General features: G+C 40.5%; 1 long non-coding RNA gene across 1 annotated transcript; it reads left to right on the forward strand.

Moving 5' to 3' along the window:
* Positions 1-600: 600 nt before the first annotated feature.
* LOC109245328 (uncharacterized) lies at positions 601-4786 on the forward strand. Its single transcript, XR_002070808.2, has 3 exons — positions 601-869; positions 2136-2230; positions 4328-4786. It is a non-coding gene; the product is annotated as an uncharacterized LOC109245328 (long non-coding RNA).
* Positions 4787-5373: the final 587 nt, after the last annotated feature.

Consider the following 5373-nt stretch of genomic DNA (forward strand, 5'->3'; position numbering starts at 1 on the left):
TGGACTTGTCTCCCCAGGCCTCCAGCATCCTCCTTTACCTCAGTGTACTGTAAAACCATAATTTTTGGGGGCGCCTGGGTGGCTCAGTCGGTTGAGTGTCCGACTTGGGCTCGGGTCGTGATCTCACAGTTTGTGAGTTCGAGCCCCATGTCGGGCTCTGTGCTGACAGCTCAGACCCTGGAGCCTGCTTCGGATTCTTTGTCTCCCTCTCTCTCTCTCTCTGCCCCTCCCCTGATCATGCTCTGTCTCTCTGTGTCTCTCTCTTTCAAAAATAAATAAACATTAAAAAAAAAATTTAAAAACCCATAATTTTCTGTAGTGCTGTGGTATGCCAAAGGCTGGGAAACACAGGATTAGGAAACCGAACTGGGAGCTGGTGACAGTCACGGAGACTTCAGAAGGGTTTTTCTCTGGCGTAATGGTCGTGGCCACAAGACGGCACGTCACCGGCTGCCCTGGGCTGTTTTCTCCTAGGACCATTTCTGTGACATAGTTCTTTATTCCTTCGGTTCATGTTTTTGATCTTTAATGACCTTATTTTCTATTTAAGTCAGAGCTCTAGAATAGCTATACAGCAATAGCCACTGTAACAGCTATAGTGAGTAGTGCTATGGGAAGGGAACCTGGTTTTTCTTTTCTTTCTACTTCAGGGCGAGTCTGAACCAACCCTCACCCCTTTGTTGGACAAAGATATTCCTGAAAAGGTTACACTGTGAAAGTGAGAGCTTGAAGGGGCTCTGAAGATTCTTCATTATACCATAAGAAGCCTAATTGAAATGACTCGAAGACTCACGTAGTTACTTAATGGAAGAATCTAAGACATTCAGAACTGTGCTTTTCCTGAAGTCTCCCATCATTAAAAAGAAAAGGTTGGTTAGGTTGGTTGTTTTGTTGTTGTTGTTTTTATTTATTTATTTTTTTAGCCTAGAGCAAATGCAATCCAAACCAAGAATAAACTTCGAGCATTTTTTTTCCCAAAGCCAAAGTTACCAGTTTGTTAGATAAAGTATTGGAAGTTGCTCAATAACTTCCTTGACACCTTTGTGGAAACAGAAGGCATTCCACTTGGGTGAAATATGATTTATTTCTATTATCTGAGTGTGTATTTCCTTTAGCAATGCCATCTCTCACTTTTTAGTAAAAACTTGGACCGTTTCAGTGTCTCGCTGTTCCTGGCATTCACTTTTCCATAGGAAAGAATGCTTTTAATGGCTTTAAGCTAAAGCAAATGCTTCTTTTCCGTACGCTTGTTAAGCAAGCCAAATATGTTCTTTGCTGTCTTGGAATTTTCTTGTATTTTATTTATTTATTTTTTAATGTGAAAAGTGTGCCAGACAACTAAGCAGATTGCTGTGTACATTTCACATGGATTAGCAAGAAACCTTAGATCTTCAGGAGGTTTAAATTAAGCAATTAAAAAAGTATTTGAGAAAAATCACTTTTTGAAAGTTTTATTTGTTTGTTTCTTTTGTTTTTTTTTAAGCCAAATGAAAGATGCCTGGGGATGGGAGTCGGGGAGCAAGAGGAGCTGACTGGAGGACATACCAGGGGTAGGAATTTGGGGGATTATGGGTATGTTCATTATCGTGATGGAAGCAAATGTACGTCAAAAGTAATTAAGTTGTACACTTCAGCATATGCAGTTCGTTCTGTGCCAATCATACCTCAATAGAGTCATTTCTTACAATTAAAAAAATGAAAAAAAGTTCAAAATCCTCTGAAAAAGACTCTGAGTGGGGGAAGGAGGGAGAGCCAAGAGATCAGAAACTGCGGAACATGCTGTTCAGTGGCCGAAGAGGACCAGGGAAGCATTATTCGGAACACGCTGCCCACTCGAACCAGATGCACCATCCTCAGGAATGGTGCTTCTGATGGCCCCTCCCAATTCTGCTTTCCTGAAACCCTTTGCCCTTGGTTTCCCGAGTTCCTTGACCATCTTCACTTGAGGTTGTAGGTGGACATTCCTTATGTTTTCAAACATTAAGTATTTATTTAACAGAGGAGTGTAGCAAGCATTTATGTTTATTAAATGTAATTCTGGATTTTTTTCTGAAGGTTCCTGGAACATATAAATTATAGCTCAGACTCTTAACCTCTCATTTCTGAGATGCTGCTCAAATTGTTGTATTTCACAGGAATTTGCTGGAGTTCCATCAGACCAGCTGCTCATGTGGAATAAATGGAAGAGGCTCAGAAGCACACGTTGAATTCCTGCTGAAGCTGGTTAGAGGTAGGGGGACCATATAATTTATTATCTAAACATAGACATTCTTTATGTTTTATTTATTTATTTTTGAGAGAGAGAGAGAGAGAGAGAGAGAGAGAGAGAGAGAGAGAGAGAGAATCCCAAGCAGGCTTTGTGCTGTGAGCGCAGTCTGACTCAGGGCTCAAAGACCAACTGTGAGATCATGACCTGAACCGAAATCAAGAGTCAGATGCTCAACCAACTGAGCCACCCAGGTGCCCCCCAACAGAGACATTTTTGAGAGTGAAAAGAACCACTATTGGTATTTAGGTTGACAGTACAGACATAAGCTGGGATTGTGCCTGGTAAAGCAGGACATCTGGTCACCCTCTTTATAAGACCCCCTGACCTTTATTTTTAATGTTTTTTTAAATATTTTTTTATTTTGGGGGTGCTTGGTGGCTCAGTTGGTTAAGCATCAGAAGTTGACTCAGGTTATGATCTTGCAGTTTGTGGGTTTGAGTCCTGCGTCAGGCTCTGTGCTGACGGCTCAGAGCCTGGAGCCTGCTTCGGATTCTGTGTCTCCCTCTTTCTCTACCCCTCCCCCACTTGTGCTCTGCTCTTTCTCTCAAAAATAAACAAACATTAAAAAAATTGTTTTAATTAAAAAAAAGATTTTTTTAATTTTAAAGTAATCTTTATGCCCAGTGTGGGGCTTGAACTCACAACCCTGAGATCAAGAATCACATGCTCCACTGACTGAGCCAACCAGGTGCCCCAGACTCCTTGACCTTTGTAAAAGTAGAAATCAGGGGCACCTGAGTGGCTCAGTTGGTTGACTATCTGACTCTTGCTTTAGGCTCAGGTCATGATTTCAGGGTCATGGGATTTAGCTCCATGTCGGGCTCAGTGCTGAGCATGAAGTCTGCTTGGGATTCTCTCTCTTCCCTCTGCCCCTTTCCTCTGCTTGTGCTCTTTTCCTGTCTCAAAAAAAAAAAAAAAAAAAAAAGGTAGAAATCAGTGAGCCCAGTTCACCCTTTCTGTTTGCTAGGGAGCATAAGCAACATTCACACGGACAAAGGGGCCGAAGGAGAGTTTGCCCACTGGACTTGCCTCCTTGGAGCTGAGGAGGGAACTGGGGGTGGGGATTACTTACAAGGATTCTGAGGACGCAGTTCGGTCACTGGTGACTCTGACCAGTTGATCCTTGTGAGCACTTATGGCAACACATGCAGCCTCTCATATTTGAAGAAAACATTGGTTAAGACAAATAGGACTTTTCTTCAGTTCAGCCTCCTAAGTCTGTCAGGATCTTTGCAGCTCAGAAAGCAACAGTTAAGCGGTCTCTTTTGATTATTTGTTTTGTTTAAAAAAAAAAAAATTACAACATTTTTTATAGTTTGCACTTCCTTTTTCTGCACTCTTAAAGAATTGCCACTAGACCTAAGTAGCTCAAATTTGAAGATGAAAGAGTAGACCTCAGTGTCACAGACATGAGAATTAGCGAAAGGTTCTCAATATGAAAATATCTTTAATATCCTGCCTGGGTATTAAAGTGACAGGATGTTTCTTGGATAAGCTCTCATGAGTCCACAATGATTAGTTTTTATTACATTGTATTGAACAGCTTTTCCTAACACAGCAGCCCTTTCCCAACACAGTGGTGTGTAAGGCTCTGTGTGATTTTAGTCTTGCTTATCTCACTAGCCTCATCTCTCAATCCTTGCTTAACTCACACTTTATGTTTTAGAATATTCAACTCCCTGTAGTACTCCCAGAACCCCACACAGAAGACTTTAAAGACTTTAAGAAGAGTTCTTTATCCCCAAGTCCTTATTACGGCTGTGTTCTCTGTAGAGAATGTGTTTCCTTCTACCTCACTCCTGCTCTTGTTTCCCCACTCAGTGGTCACTGCTTCCAGAAAGCCCTCCCTAACTCCTTTCCTTTCTCCTCCCCAGGCTGTGTTAGGATTCCTTTTCTTTGCCTCCTTAATACAGTTCCAACTCTCTGTAGTATGTGATATGTTATTTTATGATTACAAGTTTACATATTTGTGTCTTACGTGGAACAAGCACTTAGAAAACCAAACCTAATGAATAATATTCTTTCTCTTTCTCCCCTTCTCTCTAATGGCCAGCACAGTTGACACAGTGAAGGTGTTTCCAGGGCCTAATGAAATTGTACATGAACCTGAGAAAACAACCAGCTGAAACATTTCCAAGAAAGACAGGTGTGCAAACTATTCCTGCTGAGAGTAGGTGCAGTGCTGTTTACATTACTGCTCTTGGCTGAGCTGAGCTTTCCCATTTCCTCAGAGTAAATATGTGTATGTATTAGATAGAGACAGATGCATAGGATTTGAGCACGGTGGTGCTATCATCAGATCGGAATAATAACAGGCTTTGTTGACCCCACAATACTGGATCTATTTTTAACTCTCAGTTTATTTTATGTCAGCTTTAGTTTTCTTGGAACTGAGAAATACCACATATTTCACCGCACATTTTTAAGGAAAATAGTGGTAATATAATGAATAGGAAATGTTACTTCCTAACTCTCATTAATGAGTGTGCAAGGTCATTTTTTCCAATGTCCTTTTTAACTGAGCAGACATTGAACAATTCGGGACAGCATCTTTAGTCCTGAAGTAACTCACTGCAGTTAGCAAGAGTCTGAAAAGACTGACGGATAAAATGATTAGAAAAGTTTAAATATATTTTGTTTTTAATCTTTCTGAAATCTTGATGATTATTATTTGTTCAGATGGTAAATTTAAAGACATTGTAAAAGCTGAGAATCAGAACTTGAAGTTTGTAGAATCCGTTCCCCAAATTGACATCATTGAAAAGTGAGCAAAAAGCGGCCAGTCTACCCTTCAAATTTCTGAATGTAGGAGAGAATGTTGTTAAGCAGTCTGATCTATTTATTAAATGGATGAGTATAATTATTTTTAACTATATAGATAAATCAATGGAATTTGAGAGGGCTAGAACATTGAGGCCCAAATTCCAGTGAATTATTCAAACCACAAATGAGTAACTGGACAAAGAAGGTAGCTCTGAATGGATCACTCAAAGTAAAGCAGAGTCAGGTTTTGCCAAAGCTCAGTAGAAGCCCAGAGCTTAGGATATACCAGTTTGGTGTGCAAAAAGGAGTAAGCATTGGGCTTCTGCAAGATCTTTTCTTAG

The sequence above is a fragment of the Panthera pardus genome, unplaced genomic scaffold (assembly GCF_024362965.1).
Source record: "Panthera pardus isolate Hobbes unplaced genomic scaffold, ASM2436296v1 HiC_scaffold_17, whole genome shotgun sequence".
Classification (NCBI taxonomy): Eukaryota; Metazoa; Chordata; class Mammalia; order Carnivora; family Felidae; genus Panthera; species Panthera pardus.